Source organism: Aotus nancymaae, unplaced genomic scaffold (genome assembly GCF_030222135.1).
Source record: "Aotus nancymaae isolate 86718 unplaced genomic scaffold, 86718_ANA_hifiasm-v0.15.2.pri h1tg000016l, whole genome shotgun sequence".
Classification (NCBI taxonomy): Eukaryota; Metazoa; Chordata; class Mammalia; order Primates; family Aotidae; genus Aotus; species Aotus nancymaae.
In genome coordinates this window covers 49,081,892-49,104,489 of record NW_026988428.1, presented here as the reverse complement: position 1 = coordinate 49,104,489, position 22,598 = coordinate 49,081,892, and the positions used below count along the sequence as shown (strand labels likewise).

General features: G+C 39.4%; 1 long non-coding RNA gene across 1 annotated transcript; it reads right to left on the bottom strand.

Moving 5' to 3' along the window:
• Positions 1–5,151: 5,151 nt before the first annotated feature.
• On the bottom strand, positions 5,152–22,394 carry LOC135275273 (uncharacterized). Its single transcript, XR_010342916.1, has 2 exons — positions 22,322–22,394; positions 5,152–5,415 (listed from the first exon to the last, which is right to left on the bottom strand). It is a non-coding gene; the product is annotated as an uncharacterized LOC135275273 (long non-coding RNA).
• Positions 22,395–22,598: the final 204 nt, after the last annotated feature.

Genomic DNA, 22,598 nt, shown 5'->3' with positions numbered 1-22,598 from the left:
AGGTAGGAAAGCAAATGGTTTGGGAGAACAGTAAAATATTAGGCAAATTTAAAAAATTATATTCTATTTGACACTTAAAATATGTTATCTTGAATTCTTCTACTATTTGTGTAATTTTCTGTTGTTAGTTGGTATATGGTTACTGCAAGTATAGATAACCTTCAAATCTCAATGCCTTTATGTAATAAGAGTCTTATCTTTCTCACTGATCCTGTTCATTTCAGATGTTTCTTTTCAGATAATTCTCTTGAGTGGTTCCCCTATAAGCAGAAACTCAGTGGCCCAGGTTCTTTCCAGCTTGTGGCTCTACTGTATTATGGCTGCAAGGTCACCTTGGCACTATCCAGCCAGCAGACAGCAGGGGAAGGAAGAATTGACAGAGGAATACACAAAATGATTTGGGGCCTGGAAGTGGTGCATATCACATTTGCTTCCATTTCAGTTGTCAGAACCAGTCTTGTAATCCTTCCTCAATGCAAGGGTTCTTGTTATTTCTATATTTCAGGAGAAAATAAAATAGCTGCATAAATGCAAAGCATTGTCTCAGGCACAAGGCCTAATTCTCAACCAGTCTATAAGCCCTTCCATTCTTAACATTTGAGCCTTAGTTCCCAATTAATGTTAACAATGAAACAAGTTAAGCAAGTTTTTCTTCTTGCATTGTTTACAATGACCTCAATCAGTTAACTTTTGGGACAAAGAGCTTCCAAGTCACTGTGCACAATCACAGAGAAAATATAGGGAAGATACTCTTGTCGAAATGAAGTCTGATGACGGAGAGAGAACCCACATAAATATATCTAAACACCAACTACAGTCTCTGCCAAATATTTGAAACCAACTGCAGCTGTGCAGAGGAAACATAAATCTGTAGAGAGTGAAAAAGGAAATAAAGGAAGTGGATAAGCTGGAGGTCTGAATTAATTGGAGCCAGAAGGAGATCATCTGAGAAGGCTAAACTTTATCCAGTATTTTTCAACAGCATGTAATTTTCCTAATTTTAAAAGGTACAAAATTTAGGATGCACAGAAAAATACAAAACATTTAAAAAATCTTTAGAAACTCAGTACCCATCTGCACTCCATATACCTTTTCTTTGTTGAGGTAATTATAATCTACTTTTTGATGTAGGCTCTTCCCATCTCTTTTCTATGCATATACTTACCCTCCCAAATATGATACTCTGCAGGTTTTATGTTTTTTTTAATACTCACTAATACAATCTTGATATTTCCCAATATTCAGAACATGACTTTTAATTGGCTGCATAGTCAACCATGGTTGGACATAAATTGTTTCTAACTTTTTACTCTTATAAAAATGGTGTATGAACATCTTTTTTGCAACCATCTTTGAAAATATCTTTGATTATTTTGTGCTCTAAAAGAATTTTAATCATGTGGACTAACATTTGTTGAATTTTATAATGTGTTTACTCTGAACTAAGTTCTTTATATGCAATATCTCATTTAATTCTCAGAACAACTGTTATCTCAGAACTATTAATATTGTATTTATATTCTAGGTGAGGAAACAAGGATTTAAGAATGTTAAATAGTTTTCCCAATATGACACAGCTAGTAAATGGAATAACTGGGATTTGAAACAGAACTGGCTGACTTCAGAATCCAAGTTCCATCCACTGTAGAATACTCCACCCCAGGAGTTCACTTAAATTCTCACTAGCAGATTAACCTCTATGGAAAGTTGACAGAGTAATGGATATGGCTCGAGATGGGGCATGTATAATCAGGAAGAATGGTTTATGTGATACTTAGAGAAGAGAGTGGGTAGAGTTTTATGAGGGATATTAACTTTTGCCAGGTTGAAGTTAAAAAATATGAGCCTAGTATGTCTAGAGTGGTAAAATCATTTCAAATGAGGGTCTCCAAGCCAAAGTTCAGGAGTGTTTAAAAATTATTCAGAGACAATGAGAGTGCCTGTCCAGTTGTACAAAAGGGAGTGATGTCAAAACAATGTTTGAAAAAGATGTACTTTGTTTCATTCTTTGATTTAGGAAATTGGCCTTTGGCTTGTGGAATGAGATAAGACCCAAGTTTCAGAGGCCTTTGGGGAGACCTTTTGTCATAATTTTCCTCCAGGCTGACATGTTCTCTGTGGGAATGCAACTCTCTTCACAGTAGCTGTAGAATTTGAAGGGAGCCTGAAAGGCATGACCTTGGACGCCTCTTCCATTTCCAGTCTCCATGCGCAGCCACTTCCCTGAGTGCATTCCAAATCTCAAATGGAGTCAGGGTACGAGCGATTGCTGACAAGAGATAAGAATGTTGACCGGAGAATGTTAGGGCAGACTATAGCATGGCGGTTATGAGCACAAGGTCTATCCCCACACTACCTGGGTTCACATGGTAGCCCCAACACTTACTAGCCATGTGACTTCAGACAAATTACTTATCCTTTCTGTGTCTTAGTTCTCAACTACACAATGGGATAATAATAATACTAGTACCTATTTCATGGAGTCATTGTGAAAATTAAATTAGTTATGATGAGTCATAAATGCTAGCTATTATTATCTCTGCAAGGTAAAGGGTGATTACCAGATAATTTTTGCAGTTAGCCCTATATCCAGCTCTCGAAACACTGTAGGTTTTTCCATAGATGTGTATAGATACAAACTGAGAGTCCAGGTCTTAGATCACGTAACTCTTTTCCCTGAGTACCATCTTAAACATAAGTTCACAGAGTACCCTCTCACACTTTTCTTTTCTTTTCTGAACTTTCTAGAAGTCATCACTACCACTTTGTGAACAACACAGAGAAGTCTCAGACCAATGTCTCTTTCTATCTACTTTCTTGTGTGTGCCTCAGTTTCCTCATTTCCTCATTGTTCACTGCTTAGGTAATCTCTGCATGCACATACATGCACACAATTTTAACTTCTTTGCTCTTTTCCCTTTTTCTCATTCTCTCTTGTTTTCCTGATGGTGGTAGAAGTTGAACAGGAGCCAGGGGATTTTCTCTCTGATTCCCCCTTTAGTCATAAGGAAACAGATGAAATTAAGTATCATCTATTTTTAGAGTTTCCAAAGTACCTAAAAGCCTTCTACAGAAATGACATAAAAGTCTCCAACTACTATCTCAAGTATCTATAATTGAAACTGGTTTTCCTATGTCAGCATCTAAAACAACCTCTAAATCAGTCAGTTACTTTTGAGCCAGTTAATTAATAATAGCAAAATTGAAACAATAGTTTTGAAGTGCACAGTAGGCTGCTAACTATGGGTTAAACAGTACTTAAAGGGTGGCCTGGAAACTAAGTCCTATGGGTAACATTGTTTTTATGGGAAAATACACTCCAAATTCCAGACAACCCATTTATCCACTAACTTTTGGAATATGACCCTTTAGCAAGTTGGAGACTGACTAAAAATACCAAATATTTTGGTGATTTTTAATCAATGCATTAAAAATACATTCTTATGTTTTATCTTAGTAGATTGAAGCAAATTCTAGACTCTTCCATAAGAATTGCTTTTCTGACCTCAGAAGCATAATTGAAAGAGGAGTTGTAGATTTTCTGTAAAGAAAGGGCCTGGCTATTTTAATTAGCTTAATGTATGTAAGATCAATTATTTTGAGACAGTAGACAAACAAAATCATTCATAACGTTGGCAGGTTTGCGCAAATGATTTCACAAGGGTAAATCATTTTTAGGTTACATAGGACAGATGTGTGCAGTGTATGTGAGAATGTTTGGAAAATATTCTGGACTCTTTTCAAAGGCACACACTACATGTGGAATTAACTGGAATTGGTTTCTTTAATTATTTCTTTCTTACCCACACAATAATGATGGGTTCCTATTTACAGGATGATGTGGCATTTATACGCCTACAAGTTTCCTTTCCTTTGACCATTTTTTAAAAGATGTAATGTTTTTCCTTTAACATTAGAAGTTTGGTCTCCTGTAAAGTCTTATACAAGAGAGTGAGAGTTGAGGAAATACATTTTTGGTGGATGGGCTGTTTGAAACTCATTTTAGCTGAAACAGAAAACTGCTGCCTGTGTAGGGGCAAGGACCCAGAATTGGCCAGAAGTCATGAGTTTTGGCTCTAACTCCTGAATTGAGTGGCTTTGAGCAAGTCACTCACCTCAGAGCCTCATTATTTTTATGTACACAATGAGGGGTTTGGCATCTATGACTTGAAATTCCTTTCCAGCACTATGTTTTGTTTCTGTGGTTGGTAACAACATAAGAATTTGGGGGGATGCATTCTTCCAAACTCCTGTCTTTCCACTCACATCATTTCAGTGGAGAGCTGACTGCCAATATCACAATAACATTGTTTTCGATTCACATCAACTTCAAAATGTGTTTTTAAAAATGGAAGTTAGGTGTCCGTGAATAACAACTGATATTTTCCAAAGTTTTTCCTTCCTTCCCTTCCTTCCTTCCTTTTTTCCTTCCTTCCTTCTTTTTCCCTCTCTCCCTCCCTTCCTCACTTCCTTCCTTCCTTGCTTCCCTCCCTCCCTCCTTTCTTTGAAAGCCTTTTAAGAGGTGAACACAACAGTTTTGGCTTGGGACACAGCCCTGCGGGTCAGGATCTAACAAAGGGAAATCCCCGATGTGCTGGAACCTTACAGCTCCAGGAACCGGCTGTTTATGAAAGCTGAAGTACCGCTAGAGTGAGCAAAGAAGCCACTTGTGATTCCAGCCAATTGTCCCCAGTCCAGACCATTCAGAGGAAACGATTCTGCTGGTCTTCTGTGTCCAGTTGCCAAAACCCTGGAGGTGCAGCACCTGCTTAGGAAAGTCACAGTGCATGGGGAAATGACTGCTGACGAGGTCACGCTTTCCCTTTTGAATTGGCAAAACTGCCTCTTTCTTACCTTTTAATACCCCTTCTCTGGATTTTGAGAATCTGACTATTTAAAGATTGCTTTCATACATTTAGTCCCCACCCCAGCCCACCTTGGCCCCTGTAGGTAACTTAACTTTTAAAACTTATGATAAATGAGGGTGGGACTGAGTCGGGAATGGGGTACATGAGAGGACTGGAAGGATTGGGAGAGATAGAGTGGGGGTATGGAAGATAAGAGTAGGGTGGAGGGGGAAGGGAAGGATGGAGACAAAGGAATGAAAATATAAATAACCCAGTGAAGCAAATGAATCAAGCAGCAGCCAAATAAGCAAACAAAACAAATATTTATTGACCGTCTATGACTTGCTAGGTGTTGTGATAGGCACCAGGCAAATAGCTGAGCCATGCAGCCAGGTCCTTGCCTTGTGAAATTTACAGTCCAAGGAGGGCGGATATTAAACAAATACTTTAAAGTTACAACTGTGACACAATTGCCATGAAGAAATATAAGGGGCCCTCGACCTAGTCCAGGAGGTGAGGAGGATGATGTTCAAGCTGGGTATTTCCATGCCATTTTCCAAATTGAAATCTGAAAGCAAATTATATTGCAATATGATGTATGTTTTTTCCAAGTGAAACCCAAGCACACATCCTGCTCTGCCCCACCCTCCACCCCCACACGGGAAGCTCCCTCCCTCGTCTCGGGATCAGCCTGGGTGTTCTGTGGTTCTGACGCCATCCTGAGAGCTCGGCTGCCACGCTCCTTCCCCTGCCTCCCAAGTTCGATGTGGAGCGCCACCTAGAGTTTGGCTGACACATTCCCATAACCATAGGGTACAAGGATGCTTTGAAATCTAGGATACTTGCTAATTTTTGAGAATTGAATAAATAAACCGTTGAAAAAATGAATAACAGAATGAGTGAATGAACAAAGCAGCAGGCAAATATACAAACAAGACAAACATTTTCATTCACTGTCATTGGCATCCAGCGCGAATTCAAAAGACTCCAGCTTTTCTAAAAAGAATGGCTTTCTCTAGGCGCTTTCCAAGATTTGTTTTGCAAAGCTGCCAAGGAGAATACTAGACAATGAATCGGAAGTAGCAAGTCTCACGGTGATATCCAAAGTGTTTTTCATCCAAACCTCAGAGCAGGAACGTTCCAAAAAGATGCCTTAGTCAAATTAAGATGTTAAGTCAAATTTGCCTCGTTCTTACTAATAACTACCCGATAATTTATTGAACAGTCTATATTACTGAAATACCTATGGCATTAAGATAGAACCAACTGTTGTGATTTATGGGGTAGGCTAACATTGCAGCTGTTACGGAAATGAAAAAATGTATGGGATCCGTCATTTTTAAACCACCTTAAAACAAAATATCCAGCTCTGTTACCACATTCCAATTAGCCTTACAAGAAAAGCCAAGCGCAGTTACATTTCAAAAATGTTATCACATATATAAAGATAAAGAAGGAATTTATTTTTCTCTCTTACGTTAGACCTATTTTTCTCTCCCAAAAACTTGCTCTAGAGAAAAACATTCAGGAAAAGAAAAGTCATATCCATCCCCTCCGTTCATTAATTTCATTTAACCAACATTTATCGATCACCTTCAGTGGTGCTATGGAGATGTCGGGACACCCTGCTGCAGAGTGCCTATGATCTAGTTGGAGTATATAGCAGAAGCCAAGACAGTGGACATCACAAGGCTATGCTATTTCTAAATGCTATCTAGAAATAGGGAGAAACACAGGGTGTCAAGGACACTGCTGAGAGGCTCTGACCAATTTGGAGGAGTCAGAGAAAGCTTCTTCTGGATTATAGTGCTTCAAGTATCAACTTCCCAGAAGTGTAAGTTAAACAAAAGAAACTTACAAACCCAAAAGGGTGAAGATATCACTTTTACTGAAAACTTTTCCATCTGAGATATAGTTATCTGGGCCAAAAGACAGGAACATAATGAAAATGAATACTTCTGGAATATAAGTTCCAGGAGTATAGAAACCATTTTGATCTTGTCCGCCCTGTAGCACTATCACTTTCCATACTGTCCAGTATATAATAGGTGTTCAGTAAAGATTTGTTGAAAGCTGGACGAATGCAGAACAGAAACCCCGATATGCATAGTAAAGAAACAAACCGGGAGATGTATGTTTCAGTCACCTGTAGTTTATTGACAGATGGTTTATCTGCATGTTTTCTGAAAAGCTTTCAATGGTTACTTTATACCCCGCCAAATTTCAGTGTTTCTACCTATTTTTAAGTTGCCTGCCTCAGTCCACTTCCTTCTGTGTCTCTCAATGTGTCTCCTCCTACTCTTCAACATGAACTGCCTTTGCCATTCATGTTTGGTTTCTTTATGGTTTCGCCAACACCATGTGCATTCCTATTTGCGAAATTCACTGTTTTGATTTCCCTCACCTAGATGCATCCTCCTCTCCTCTTCTCCTCTAACCCACTCCTTCCCCCAGATCTGTGGAAATTCTCCCCATTCTTCAAGAACCATTTTGAGCTCACAGTGCTTTCTCTGACTAATCCATTCTCTCTGTCAAATTCATATAAACTCTGCAGTCTATGCCATATTAATGAACCTTCATTACATAACCCTCTTACATCATTCATTTTTATGAATGTTAGTCTCATTTTCTTAACTAAACCCTAAACTCCTAAAGGTTATGGTTCATGCCTTATTCTTTATCTATATCAAATACCCACTTGGCTGGCAAAGAGATTCTGAATGAGGCAGCAGTGGAAGATAAGAGCGGAAGAAAAACTGGGTCTAAATCATGGAAAACCTTGAATGCTGTATCGAAAGATTGTCATTAGCCTTAAGGCAGAAATAAGATCGTGTTCCTCCACCATGTCAGTCAGAAGAAGAAAGGAAAGCCTTCCCGAAAAAAAATCCTCCTCCATAGTTGCTTCACCATTATCAGTCAAGTACCAGTCACTAGTTATAAAGACAAAATATGGAGAAGAAAAAATTTAATAAATACCTTTTCTGGGTTTTCAGCATCTTGATTTCCATGTTTCATAGAATTTTCTGAAAGTGACTGTGTGTGTTAGCTAAGTAGTTATTCTTAGCTAGAATATTCTGCACTTAATTTCTCCAGTCTCCATTATTAGAAAAGATTAGGTCTGCTGGTCTCCATGAGATTTCAAAGGATCTATGTTCCACCCAAGGTTTGGAGAGAGTTGGCATGGCTGGTGATTCTGCTCTTAAAAGAAATGGGCAGAGCAGGTATCTAGGTCATTTGGAAGAAGTGATTAAAAATGAAAAATTAAATTAAATAATGGGCTAATAGAATTGTTTGTTTAATGAACTCTTCTCTAGCGAGGCAAAAATTTCAGTAAGAACTTAATTAAAAAGAAAATTTTAAAACTTCAAAGGTAAATGCTCTTGGTAAAAACTCTCTTCTATGTGGAGCAGTGCCATAAACCAAAGCTGTATCTTTGAATCTAGATAATTTAAATAAGCAAAACCTTAAAGAATTTATTTAGCAATTATCTAGTTTTTGCATTCAAATATTTAGGCTGAAAGAGCAATGTTTCATTTTTCCTCTAAAATGTGGGATTTTTTTCCCCTAAACTAGTTTAATAACTATGTCAGGAAGCCATCAAACCTCATTATTTATATTATAGATTCTGTAATTACAAATTTACCTACTCAAGAAAATGTATTTGTAATTCTAAAATGAGTACTCAGAACTTTTTCAGTTATTCACAGGCATGCACAGAATGCCAAAAAATTTAAGCCACCCAACACTCGTGCTCCCAGCTGGGATTAAACAAGGTGACACTATGCCTTCAATGTTTTAGCTTCCAGACTATAAAGAAATGTCATTTTTGTCATCTATTTAGTGTCAAATTTTTGCATTTTTGTGTTTTTTTAATTGATGATTTTGCTGTTCTAAATGGCCCCCCAATGTCTGGTATTCCTAAGTGCAAGAAGGCTGTGATGCGCTTTGTGAGGAAAATATGTGCATTAGATAAGCTATGTTAAGACGTGAATTATAGTGGTGTTGGCCATGAGTTCAATGTTAATGAATCAACAGCTTGTATTAAATAAGGTTCCTTTAAACAAAAACACACATAAAGCAAAGTTATGCACTGATTGGCAGGAAAAAAAATGTGATCAGCATCTTGTAGGAACTTAACCCTTTTCTGTAGGAGCAGTGGTTCCATAGTATTCACTAATTCAGTGTTCATGATAACTTTTTAGAACATGGCTTCTGTAAGTAGCAAAAAATTGCCTGCATATGAATGAAAAAGCTCCACAGTTCTTCATTTCCCATTTCCCATGATCAGGACTAAACATTGGGCAAACATTCCACACTAATGTAATGTAGTGCCAGAGCCTCAGTTTTGATGTCAAACAGATTTGGAGTTGAATCTTAGATCATCTATTCACTGACTGAGAGACTTTATACAAATCTCTCTACCTTTCTAAGGCTACATTTCAAGTTTATTAAGAAAATTAAGTGGAATGATGTGTATAGTGCCTAGCATATAGTAAGCCTTTGCTAGAGTGTTGCTACTGATTGTTCTACTTTTTCTTTCAAGTATTACAATCTCCATCTCAATGGCTCATTACATTAGAAGGATGAGAATGACTTTCTGTTGACAGTACTCATCCCCTGCAGTGGGCTCACAGAATCCTTCTTACATAGAATTGTGTGTTGAGAGCCAGACAGTAATCTGGAAAACCAATTTTCAAGTTACCTGCTTACCATTTTAACCTACTCCCAGGCAATTCTGGCCTCAAAGGGAGATCTCTAAAATTTAATCACGCTTTTATTACTGGGAAAATTCACCTCCAGTTAGCATATGTCCTTTACCTTGTTATTCTAAAAGAACGATGATTCCCTCCCAGCCTTGAGTTCTGTTTACAAAGTGCCTCTGCTATCGTCTTACCTCCATAGTGGGTAGTCCCCAGGAAAGGAAAGGAAAACCCATCCCACCTCGCTTGCTTTTCGTAAAGTTACTATTTTATCATTTTTAATAAACTTGCTTTCTCCTCTCTTACCTGGTACAATGAATTGTCATTTCTTGTTAGAGGTGGAGAAGGGAGAGATTAAGTAGACCCTGAGAACAAGGAGAAATATCACGTGCAGTCCCAGAATCTTTACTGACTGAACATAGCTGGGGCTATTAATCATAAGGGCTTATTTCCCAAAGAATATCAGAGTACATCTGGAAACTAAATAAAAATAATAGGGGTTCAAATTAACGGACATTTTTCCAGAGAATTCCTCCGGACAATTAATAAGATGCTGCCCACAGAGGCACAGAGAAACTTTGATTCTGCAGTGTCTAAGAAAGCCTTAAAAAATAAATATCCAAATCCGTCTCAAGTAGTTTGGTTTTTATTAACTGCCCTCTCTTGAGGAGCTCTGCATACAGAATTGAAATCTGCCTTCTTTGTGTTTGTTTCATTCGACTTGTTTTTGCCCATATTGAATGGATAGGTGGCTATTTCTAAGAGATCTTTTTGACAGTACAAAATTATGACAGCCTAAGTTAGGCTGAACCCAAGGAGACTATTTGCTGGGGGAGGCAAGGAAGTGAAGACCACATCCCTTCTGAGAAATACTCTAATTAGGTGAATCTCGTCAAAGAGCCAAAGTCAAAATTGAGTCTGGACTAGGCTTTCCTGTGACAAGAGGGAGGAATTATTTGGAGATCTTCTTTGTTAGCAAGATGGTTGTTAGTGCAAAGGCAGAGAAAGGAAGTGACTTCGACCTCTTCCTTATCTGTAAAAAGCAATGATTATTCCCTGTGGTTGGGTACGGCCTGCCTTTCAAGGATCATGGAGTTGGGCCAAATCAAGGCAAGAGTAGGTAAAGAGCCAAGTCTGGACTCTGCAGCCCCTTCGCTCCTCTCCTCCTCCCTTGCTGTGTCTCCTCATCCTGCTGCCCTCCAGGTACCCAAGAACCTCTGACAGCTCACCAAATGCTGTGGGTCCCCGAACCCTCTTTGAGAAACTTAACTTGGGTCTTATGAGTTGAATTGATTCTCGCAAAATTCCCACGTTGGAGTCCTGATTCCCAGTACCTCAGCATGTCACCTTATTTTGGATATAGAGTTTTTGCAGGGGTCATGAAGTTAAAATGAAATCATTAGGATTGGCCCTAATCCAGTATGACTTGTGTCCTTATAAAAATCAGAGGCAGAAATATATACAGGGTTCAGAACACCAATGTAAACATGAAGACAGCCATCAACAAGTCAAGAAGAAAGTCTTGAAGCAGTTCTTTCCTTCACTACACTCAGAAGGAACCAACTCTGCTGATACCTTGACTTCAAACTTCTAACCTCTAGAACTGTGAAACACTAAATTTCTATTGTGTAAGCCACTCCATTGGTGGTCCTTTGTCATGTCAGCCTTGGCCAACTGTTATAGTACTTAGCTATGTGACTCTTTTTGCTGTGCATTTGGTTTCCAAAGTGTGAAGTTCCAACCTAAGGGAGCCTTGGAATTCTTGCCAGCTTCCTAAGATTTATGTAGTCATGTCATCCTTAATTTACAGCCATGTAAATATGCCATGAGAATAACACATATAGATCGCTCATGATTGTCCTTTGCATTCCTTTCTAGATTTAATTCTCTCTCTCTCTCCCTCATTCTCTACTTCCTCTCTCTCTCTCTCTCCTCACTCTATTCTTGCTGTACTTTGTACTGAGCTACTCATTTCCTGGAGGGAAACCTGCCCTCTCACCACAGAACCTTTGCATATGCCATTCTCTCTTCCTTAAAATAACCCCATGCATGCCAAGTTTTGGCCAACTGCCACTTATACCTTAGTCACAAAGATGTGCTAAGCTGCCACATATCTGTGAAGTTGTTCCTGAACGCTGCCAAGATTAAGTTAGATGCCCTTCCTATATGACCACACAGCACTATGTCTCACTTCTTTTATATCAACAAAGACTCTTTGTTGATCACCTCTTTGCTTGATTACTTCACCCATTAGACCAGGGAGGGGCTATTGTATCTTTAATCTCATGGTTGCAGCACCAGGCTCAGTGAGTATCATGAAATTCATTACAATAATGCATCAAAACTTTTTTTGTGAATTTTTTTCTTTCTTTTTTTATTGTACTTTAGGTTCTGGGGTACATGTGTGTATCATGCAGGATTGTTGCATAGGTACATACATGACAATGTGGTTTTCTGCCTCCATCCTCCCCATCACCCATACTATAACTGGCATTTCTCTCCATGTTATCCCTCCCAAACCTCCCCACCCCCCACTGTCCCTCCTCAACAGACCTCAGTGTGTGATGTTCCCCTCCCTGTGTCCATGTGTTCTCATTGTTCAACACCCACCTATGAGTGAGAACATGAGGTGTCTGATTTTCTGTTTTTGTGTCGGTTTGCTGAGAATTATGTTTTCCAGATTCATCCATGTCCCTACAAAGGACACAAACTCATCATTTTTTATGGCTGCATAGTATTCCACAGTGTATATGTGCCACATTTTCCTTGCCCAGTCTATCGTCAATGGGCATTTGGATTGGTTCCAGGTCTTTGCTATTGTAAACAGTGCCACTATGAACATAAGTGTGCATTTGTCTTTATAATAGAATGATTTATAATCCTTTGGGTACATACCCAGTAATGGGATTGCTGGGTCAAATGGAATTTCTATTTCTAGGTCCTTGAGGAAGCGCCACACTGTCTTCCACAATGGTTGAACTAGTTTACACTCCCACCAACAGTGTAAAAGCGTTCCTATTTCTCCACATTGTCTCCAGCATCTCTTGTCTCCAGATTTTTTAATGATCACCATTCTAACTGTCATGAGGTGGTATCTCAACGTGGTTTTGATTTATTTCTCTAATAATCAGTGATGATGAGCATGTTTTCATATGTTTCTTGGCCTCATATATGTCTCCTTTTGAAAAGTGTTCATATCCTTCACCCACTTCTGGATGGGTTTGTTTGTTTTTTTCTTGTAAATCTGTTTTAGTTCTTTGTAGATTCTGGTTATTAGCACTTTGTCAGATGGGTAGATTGCAAAATTTTTTTCCATTCTGTTGGTTGCTGGTTCACTCTAATGATTGTTTATGTTGCTGTACAGAAGCTCTGGAGTTTAATTAGGTCTCATTTGTCTATTTTGGCTTTTGTTGCCAATGCATTTGGTGTTTTAGTCATGAAGTCCTTACCTATGCCTATGTCCTGAATGGTTTTGCCTAGGATTTCTTCTAGGGTTTTTATGATGTTAGGTCTTATGTTTAAGTCTTTAATCCATCTGGAGTTAATTTTAGTGTAAGGTGTCAGGAAGGGGTCCAGTTTCTGCTTTCTGCACACTACTAGCCAGTTTTCTCAACACCATTTATTAAACAGGGAATCCTTTCCCCATTGCTTGTTTTTGTCAGGTTTGTCAAAGATCAGATGGTTGTAGATGTGTGGCGTTGCCTCCAGGGCCTCTGTTCTGTTCCATTGGTCTATATCTCTGTTTTGGTACCAGTATCATGCTGTTTTGATTACTGTAGCCTTGTAGTATAGTTTGAAATCAGGTAGTGTGATGCCTCCAGCTTTGTTCTTTTTGCTTAGGATTGTCTTGGCTATGCAGGCTCTCTTTTGGTTCCATATGAAGTTTAAGGTGGTTTTTTTGAGTTCTGTAAAGAAGGTCATTGGTAGCTTGATGGGGATAGCATTGAATCTATAAATTACTTTGGGCAGAATGGCTATTTTCACGATATTGATTCTTCCTAACCATAAGCATGGAATGTTTCTCCATCTGTTTGTGTCCTCTCTTATTTCCTTGAGCAGTGGTTTGTAGTTCTTGAAGAGGTTCGTAGTTCTTGAAGAGGTTCTTTACATCCTTTGTTAGTTGTATTCCTAGGTATTTTATTCTCTTTGTAGCAATTGTGAATGGGAGTTTGCTCATGATTTGGCTCTCTGTTAGTCTGTTATTGGTGTATAGAAATGCTTGTAATTTCTCCACATTGATTTTGTATCCTGAGACTTTGCTGAAGTTGCTTATCAGTTTAAGGAGATTTCGGGCTGAGACAACTGGGTTTTCTAAATATACAATCATGTCATCTGCAAATAGAGACAATTTGACTTCCTCTTTTTCTAATTGAATATCCTTTATTTTTTTTTCTTGCCTAATTTCTCTGGCTAGAACTTCCAATACTATATTGAATAGGAGTGGTGAGAGAGGGCATCCTTGTCTAGTGCCAGATTTCAAAGGGAATGCTTCCAGTTTTTGCCCATTCAGTATGATATTGACTGTAGATTTGTCATAAATAGCTTTTATTGTTTTGAGATATGAGAGTTATTAGCATAAAGGGCTGTTGAATTTTGCAGAAGGCCTTCTCTGCATCTATTGAGATAATCATGTGGGTTTTGTCTTTGGTTCTGTTTATGTGGTGGATTATGTTTATATACTTGCATATGTTGAACCAGCCTTGCATCCCTGGAATGAAGCCTATTTGAGCGTGATGGATAAGCATTTTGATGTGCTGTTGCAATCAGTTTATCAGAATTTTATTGAAGATTTTTGCATCTATGTTCATCATGGATATTAGCTTGAAGTTTTCTTTTTTAGTTGAGTCTCTGCTGGGTTTTGGTGTCAGGATGATGTTGGTCTCATAAAATGATTTGGGAAGGATTCCCTCCTTTTGTACTGTTTGGAATAGTTTCAGGAGGAGTGGTACCAGCTCCTCTTTGTACATCTGATAGAATTCAGCTGTGAACCTGTCTGGACCTGGACTTTTTTTGGTTGGTAGGCTATTAATTGCTGCCTCAACTTCAGCCCTTGTTACTGGTCTATTCAAAGTTTCAACTTCTTCCTGGTTTAGGCTTGGGAGGGTGCAAGTGTCCAGGAATTTATTGATTTCTTCCAGGTTTACTGCTCTATGTGCATAGAATTGTTTGTGGTAATCTCTGATGGTAGTTTGTATTTCTGTGGAATCAGTGGTGATATCCCCTTTATCATTTTTTATTGCATCTATTTGATTCTTCTCCCTTTTCTTTTTTATTAATCTGGCTAGTGGTCTATTTTGTTGATCTTTTCAAAAAACCAGCTCCTGGATTTATTGATTTTTTGAAGGGTTTTTTTTTGTGTCTCTATCTCCTTCAGTTCTGCTCTGATCTTAGTTATTTCTAGTCTTCTGCTAGCTTCTGAGTTTTTTTGGTCTTGCTCCTCTAGCTTTTTCAATTTTGACAATAGGATGTTGACTTTAGATCTTTCCTCACTTCTCATGTGGACATTTATTGCTATAAATTTCCCTCTAGACTCTGCTTTAAATGTGTCCCAGAGATTCTGGTATGTTGTGTCTTCATTCTCACTGGTTTCAAAGAACATCTTTATTTCTGCCTTCATTTCATTGTTTATCCAGTCGACATTCAGGAGCCAGTTGTTCAGTTTCCATGAAGCTGTGCGGTTCTGAGTTAGTTTCTTAATTCTGAGATCTAATTTGATTTTCCTGTGGTCTGAGAGACTGTTATGATTTCCGTTCTTTTGCATTTGCTGAGGAGTGATTTACTTCCAATTATGTGGTCAGTTTTAGAGTAGGTATGATCTGGTGCTGAGAAGAATGTATATTTTGTGGATTTGGGGTGGAGATTTCTGTAGATGTCTATTAGGTCAACTTGGTCCAGATCTCAGTTCAAGTCCTGGATATCCTTGTTAATTTTCTGTCTCGTTGCTCTAATATTGACAGTGGAGTAATCTCCAACTATTATTGTGTGGGAGCCTAAGTCTCTTTGTAGGTCATCAAGAACTTGCTTTACGTACCTGGGTGCTCCTGTATTGGGTGTGTGTATATTTAGGATCATTAGATCTTCTTGTTGCATTGATCCTTTTACCATCATGTAATGCCCTTCTTTGTCTCTTTTGATCTTTGTTGGTTTAAAGTCCATTTTATCAGAGATTAGGATTGCAACTCCTGCTATTTTTTGCTTTCCATTTGCTTGGTAAATCTTCCTCCATCCTTTTATTTTGAGCCTATGTGTGTCCTTGCATGTGAGATGGTTTTCCTGAATACAGCACATCGATGGGTCTTGACTTTTTATCCAATTTGCCAGTCTGTGTCTTTTGATTGGGGCATTTAGCCCATTTACATTTAAGGTTAATATTGTTATGTGTGAATTCGATCCTGCCATTTTGATGCTAGCTGGGTGTTTTGCCCGTTAGTTGACACATTTTTTCATTGTGTCAATGGTACCTTTTTTGAGTGGCTGGTACTGGTTGTTCCTTTCCTTGTTTAGTGCTGTAAGGCAGGCCTGGTGGTGATGAAATCTCTGAGCAATTGCTTATCTATAAAGGATTTTCTTTCTCCTTCACTTATGAAGCTTAGTTTGGCTGATTATGAAATTCTAGGTTGAAAGTTCTTTTCTTTAAGGATGTTGAATATTGTCCCCCACTCTCTTCTGGCTTGTAGGGTTTCTACAGAGAGATCCACTGTGAGTCTGATGTGCTTCCCTTTGTGGGTAACCCGACCTTTCTCTCTGGCTGCTCTTAGCATTTTTTCCTTCATTTCAACTCTGGTGAATCTGACAATTATGCGTCTTGGGGTTGCTCTTCTTGAGGAATATCTTTGTGGTGTTCTCTGTATTTCCTGGACTTGAATGGTGGCCTGGCTTGCTAGGTTGGGGAAGTTCTCCTGGATAATATCCTGAAGAGTGTTTTCCAGCTTGGATTCATTCTCTCCATCACATTCATGTACACCTGTCAAACGTAGATGAGGTCTTTTCACATAATCCCATATTTCTTGGAGGATTTGTTCATTTCTTTTCACTCTTTTTTTTCTATTCTTGCCTTCTTGTTTTATTTTATTGAGTTGATCTTCAGTCTCTGGTATCCTTTCTTCTGTTTGGTCAATTTGGCTATTGAAACTTGTGTATGCTTTGCAAAGTTCTCGTGCTGTGTTTTTCAGCTCCATCAAGTCATTTATATTCTTCTCTAAGCTGTTTATTCTAGTTAGCCTCTCATCTAACCTTTTTTCTAGATTCTTAGTTTCTTTGTCTTGGGTTAACACATGTTCTTTTAGCTCTGCGAAGTTTCTGAAGCCTGTTTTTGTCAATTCATCAGATTCATTCTCCATCCATCTTCGATCCCTAGCTGGTGAGGAGTTGTGATCCTTTGGAGGAGGAGAGGCATTCTGTTTTTTGATATTTTCATCCTTTTTGTACTGGTTTCTTCCCATCTTAGTGGCTTTATCTACCTGTGGTCTTTGTAGTTGATGACTTTTGGATGGGGTCTTTGAGTGTATGTGCTTTTTGTTGATGATGAAGTTATTTCTTTCTGTTTTTTAGTTTTCCTTCTAACAGTCCTGCCTCTCTGCTGCAGGACTGCTGGAGGTCTACTCCAGACTCTGCTTGCCTGGGGATCACCTGCAGGGGCTGCAGAACAGTAAGGGTTGCTGCTGGTTTCTTCTTCTCTTATCTTCGTCCCAGAAGGGTACCTGCCAGATGTCAGCCTGAGCTCTCCTTTATGAGGTATCTCTTTGGATATACGAGGGCTGGGGAGCTGCTTGAGGAGACAGTCTGTCCCTTTTAGGAGCTCAAATCCTGTGCTGGGAGCTCCCTTGTTCTGTGCAGAGTTGCTGGGCAGGAACTTTTAAATCTGCTGCAGCGGAACTCATAACCACCTCTTTTCCCAGGTGCTCTGTCCTAGGAAGGTCAGCTTTATTTATAATTTCCTGTCATGCTGCCACCTTTTTTCATAGATGCCCTGCCCAGCATGGAGTAGTCTAGTCACAGTCTGCCAGCAGAGGTGTTGCTGAGCTGCCGCAGGCTCTGCCCAGCTGCTGTGTGATCTGCCTTGGTAGTGGCAGACTGCCTAGGTAGTGGTGGTCGCCCTTCCCCCCACTGAGCTGGACCCTCCTGGTATATAGGCAGTGAAAATTTGTTTGGAAATGCAGTGGACACTCACCCTCTTTATTCTTGCAGGGAACTGCACTCCAGAGCCGTTCCTATTTGGCCATATTGGATCCTCCTCGAATTTTTTTTTTTTTTGAGATAGAGTCTCGCTCTTTTGCCAGGCTGGAGTGCAGTGACGCAATCTTGGCTCACTGCAACCTCCACCTCCCAGGTTCAAGTGATTCTTGTGCCTCTGGAGTAGCTGGGATTACAGGCACACACCACTACACCTGTCTAATTTTTGTATATTTATTAGAGATGGGGTTTTGCCATGTTGGCCAGGCTAGTCTTGAACACCTGGCCTCAAGTGATCTACCCACCTTGGCCTCCCAAAGTGCTGGGATTACAGGCATGAGCCACCATGCTCGGTGAATTTTCTTAATCAACGGATGTTAAATGACTCTATTGGGAAACCTCAGATTTTTTTACTTTGAAAACTGGTCCTCATCCTCAAAAGCTTGGAAACCATTGCTCTAACACAGAGGTCCCATAGATGCAGTCCAAGGGCCTAATCCAGCCTGCAGAAGGATTGGTTTAGCCAGCGCAAGGCTGCAGGTGTCTCGGGATGTGAACCCCTCTCCTTGGGTGGTGTGGGCTCTGCAGGCACCTCAGGCTCCTCATCTCCTCCTGTCTTGCACTTACCCCTTTGCTCATCAGTGCTACCTGCCTGGTCCCTGAGCACTGGTTCTTTAAAAACATTTCCCCCTTTGCCCCCAATTTTTCATCAGAATTTGCTTTCCTGATAGTCTCCTTCCCCCAATGTGTTAATCTAATTCTAAACAAAGATTTAACTGGCTGTCTCTTTTAGAGAACACTCATATTTTATCCAGGTCTGTGAGGAGGATTATTTGAGGTATATGTGGGCAGGGAATTTGTTTTTCTGTAAAAAACAAAACTCTCAGAGGAAGATAAACTGGGACTCTTGCAGAGTTTCACCTTGTCTTGTAGAAAGTATACAAGGCCTGAAAACAGATGCCTAACTTTGATAAATCTTTGCTTTCCTTCCCTGGGGCATGCTGAAGACACTAACAAGGAGAGAAACACTCAAATCCTGGAGAATTTGAAGGGAGGGAAGTGGCCAGGAGAGTAAGAAGGGAGTGGGAAAGGGGAGAAGAGGGGGTGGGCTGGAAGTGGGTTGGTGGGGGCATTGCAGCAAAGGCCACATAATCCCCAGTCAGAATTGTCCATCTCTAGGCAACAGGGTATCAAATCATTGACAGTGACATATGAAATACTGCTTTATTAATGTTCTTTCTTATCTGTAAACAACTTCAGAAAAGGGAAAAGGTAGTTTCATCTTAGAACATATCCTAATCACTCTGAGTGCATGCTACGTTGGGGTTTAAATAAAACAAATTGCTTGGTGGATTTATTTTAGAGACCCTCAAGAAAAAAGCAATGTGCTATGTAGCTCAGGCTGATGACCAGGACTTGGTGACACAGCGCCCTTCCAAGTGGAAGTCCTCACAGGAAGATTCTGTCTGCTTATAGGTGAATTCTCTTTTGTTCCCCTTGCCCCCCACACTCCACTCCCCTTCTAGATAAACTTCCCAGAGGGACACCTTTAGTGTTCTCTGAAAGCCCCAGTTTGAATGCCAAGTACAGCTTCCCTCTCTGTTTTTTTTAATATCGTCTCACTTTTTTAAAAATCCCTTTTATGATCCTGTTTTCAAGGCTGACACAGCCTGTTTTCTGTCCATAGTTACCCTTTCTTTCCTCCCCTTTTGCCAGTTTTTAGTCCAATATGCCGATTGTCCTACACTTCCATGACTTCAGACCTTAAACATTTCAACCAACAGTGGAGAATTCTGTAGAGCACTTTCTGAAAAACTCTATAATCTCCTCCCTTCCCCCAACCAGCTCACTGGGGCAGTGATTTCCTCAAAGAATTCCAACAAATTAGTTAGGCACGACTCCCCTTCCTGAATGATGTTAGCTGTCTTTAATCAAGCTTGCTTTTCCAACTGTTCTCCATTTGATACCTTAAAGTAGTTACAGAGTTTCTCCCTCTAACTAAAGCTACACTGACCGGTTTATCCTCTTATTCCCTGCATGCCCACAAATACTGATAATATTTCGAAGAAAGGTTGTGGGTGATGAAGAGGAAAAGGCTTCTTTAAGTCTTCTAACTTACCCTATTCTTTTCATAGACAGAGATTTTTTTTTTAAGCCCAAAGGTGAATGTTTAAAATCAGAATCCCAGCAAAAGGCATCTTAAAATCATCCCTGGTGCTTTAGTACTGCTTCTATACATTTGAACAAATGTTTAAACTAAGACCATCTTAATTTTTTTAATGCCAATGGCATGAAGTTCCTACACTAACCATGCCTGGTATTTACTTGGTGTTTTCAGTGCCAAATCTCAACTTCTGAAGTCAAGAGGTTAAGTTATAAATATCCACCACTAGATAGCCATAAAATATTTGCCTGAAGGCTTTGATAGTTTAAAGCTTTCCATTATACATATATACAGATATGTATATTCTTGTAGATATGTATATTTTAAGATACATATGTATCTTCACAACACCTCATGTGTGGTCATGATATCCATCACATAAACTTCTGCATTTTTCAAACCCTGGGATACAATTTCAAACCATATATAAACTGTCTTTATACTGCACACATGCACCACACCGAGCCCTACCACGCAGATGGCATCATTATTTCTGTCTGATTTGCAGTCCAAATCCAGGAGAGGGTCTCAAGAAAAAGATCTTTTAGGACCAGGCTTCCAACTTGAAACTCTCCATGGGAATTTCCAGAATAATTCTGATACTTCAAGGGGAAAAAAGCGAAGAAAGGCTGAAAACCAGAACCAAAACCAAACAAAAGGAGCAGCATTAAAAAGTTATGTGATGAAGTGGGATGCTATAAAGATTTTATTATGACTTGTTTGGAAAGAGCTTGCTTAACAAATGCAGTCATCCTCTATTCAAATGCACAGCAATAAAAATTTTTATAGTCCACTATCACATGCCATAATGTGTACGAAATGGTTAAGCCCAATCAGATCTTGGAAAAGAATGTTTTCTTTGCTCTTCTAGGAAAGTTTGCCTTGCAAAAGAAAAAAAAAGTGAAGGAAGAAAGAAACTTCTACAGAGTTATGGGGACAGGGAATTGTCTGGAAATTATGTCAATTGAGGAATGAGTACAGAGAGGGGAGCCATCTCTTTACCTGGAAAAGAGAAAACTAATGGGGAAAATGAGAACTGGCTTCATGTACTTTAAGGGAAATTATGTAGAAGAGTTATTAATTGTAGAGTTATGATGTGAACCTATAAAGGATAGAACTAGGGCCAATCGGTAAGCATTGGGGTGAAGAAATGGAGGTAGACTTGACTCTATAATAAAGAACTTTCTGACATGATAGCTTATCAACAAAGAGACGTTCTGCATTGGAAATCACTGAGTTCTCCATGCCTAGGTCAATTAGAAGCCAGTTGTTCCACATGTAGAGGATTCTTGCACAGGTAGACTCCGAATGAGTTGGCCTCTGTGATACCTCCCATGTCTAGATGTCTATGATTCTAAGATCTGCTTAAAATTCCAAATTTACCAATTATTTATTGGAGGCATTTCAGATCTCCTGTGAATCTGTGGGCATCTGAATAGGATTTACATTAAAAAAATTAAAATTTAGAAATCTGTTCTCATTGTCTAAAGTTCCTTAAGAAGAAAGGCATTTAATTTTTAAAGTAGGAAATGTTAGAAGCAAAGGCTTTTAAGTCTCAAGTTTGGAGCACAGGGTTTTTCTATTGTTTATTCATATAACCCGTGTTGTCAAATGTTTTCAGGTTGGGAGTCACAGTATGTCGAAAAGCTGTGGGGAAATTGCAAAAGGTTGAGTAAATCAGAGCTGTCAGAATCTGAACAGAAATTTGATGTAAAATGCATTAGTAGAGGCTTTTCCCTCCACAGAATCACCTCCGATTCCCCTTTTTCCAGATCACAGATCTGCCAAAGGCCCCTTTTTCTTTGACACCACCCTTTCTTCATTTTCACTTTCTATGCCTCCTAGGTCTGTTCTTGTCTGCCTTAGCATATTTTCCTTCTGAAGCAAAACAAAGGAAAGCTATTCCTACAGCTCTCCCTATAGTAGGAGAGACCAAACAGGCTCTCTGAGGGGATAAAGGATGAGAAAGTCAGAGAATTACTGAGCTAGTCTCATTATCTCACCCTTTATTTATTGTCAAGCTTGCCAAAAAATTGCCCAGGAACAGATTTCCTGCCCCATTACTTAAGCCGATTCTCTCTTTCTTCTACTCTCTTGCCAAGCTTACTTAATGATACTAGAGATGGAAGAGGGCAGTGTAATAAGGCCAGCATGAATTTCATCCTTATTAAGTACCTCTCATTCCTCAGAGTCCCCAAAGGCCTGGCAATCTATATTTCATGCCCTTCTCCCTCACCTCTAGCTGGCCTCAACGCTGTGAAGGGGATACCCAATGAAAGCAGAGGTAACCTCTGTTCATGTCCCATCATCACTTCCATTACACATGAGCATTTCCATGACGCTCTGTATTGGTCAATTTTATGCTACTCAGTATATAGAGGAGGGAAAGGAGTCTATCGGTAAATGGTATTTCCACACACTTCCCTCTCTTTACTTACCTTCTTTTTTGGGTTTCCTTTTTGTGTTCTAAATTTTCCCTCTCATGTAGAATTCTTCTTGTTTAGTTCCATTAGAATCCCTTTCAGGAAGAAGTTCTATGAAGACAGCAGCCATTTTACGATGCACAAAGCAAGAGGCACACAGTGAAGTTTTCCTTTAAGTTTTTCACTAAGTAGAAACACATTATGAAATAAAAGCAGTAAATACGAACAGCACATGACCTTACCTTAAAGGAAAAGAGAATCTTATTTACCAAGTGGAGGAAAGAAGGACATA